This window comes from Dichomitus squalens, assembly GCF_000275845.1.
Source record: "Dichomitus squalens LYAD-421 SS1 unplaced genomic scaffold DICSQscaffold_158, whole genome shotgun sequence".
In the NCBI taxonomy this organism is placed as follows: Eukaryota; Fungi; Basidiomycota; class Agaricomycetes; order Polyporales; family Polyporaceae; genus Dichomitus; species Dichomitus squalens.
In genome coordinates, this window is record NW_006767040.1 from 1 (window position 1) to 665 (window position 665).

Below are 665 nucleotides of genomic sequence, written 5' to 3' on the forward strand. Positions count from 1 at the left end.
GTAGAATCAGGATGAAAGCGTGAAAGTGACGGGTGCCTGTGATTGCGTTCCTAGTCCGAAGTTTTGTGGTGAGCTGGACATCGATATTTGTCCCTCGCATTGTCGCCGGAGCGCGCTACGATCTCTGTGAAAGTCAAAGCCGAGGTATGGCCCTCTATGCTCTTGTCACGACTCCTGCGTTGTAGGCCTGAATTAGTTGTTCAGCTGAGTGAATGGTAGCCATGCCGCTGACTCGAGTATATACCGAACAAGTTATGACTAGCTGGGGCGGTCAAGATTAGGTCCTAGCCTCACTCAGTCCAGATGATTACGCTTTTTTCACCGAAGTGCCCGCGCCTGTGCCTCAGGCCCTCGGAACACTGAATCACCGTCCTGTGTGGAACAAACTCCGGACTCGCAGACTACACATCTCTACTTTTGTGTCTAACTTTTCCGTAACAACGAGCAGGAAATTTGGAGAGATCGAGGAGGAAAGCTCCTCAGCCTGGTATCATGTCGTTCTTCAGCGCTTCAGCTCGCGATTTATGGCGAACCATGGGCGGAGACAATGAGTAAATGAGGACTCGGTACCTATTTATACGCCGTTCAGGTATAGCAACTTGACGCAGTGGAAGCGTGCAGGGCTCATAACCCTGAAGTCCCTGGATCGAAACCAGGAGTTGCTA

The 665-nt window shown here is 51.1% G+C and overlaps 1 non-coding gene across 1 annotated transcript; it reads left to right on the forward strand.

The window, feature by feature from the left end:
* The first annotated feature begins 593 nt into the window (after nt 1-593).
* On the forward strand, nt 594-665 carry DICSQDRAFT_t216. Its single transcript has one exon. It is a non-coding gene; the product is annotated as a tRNA-Met (tRNA).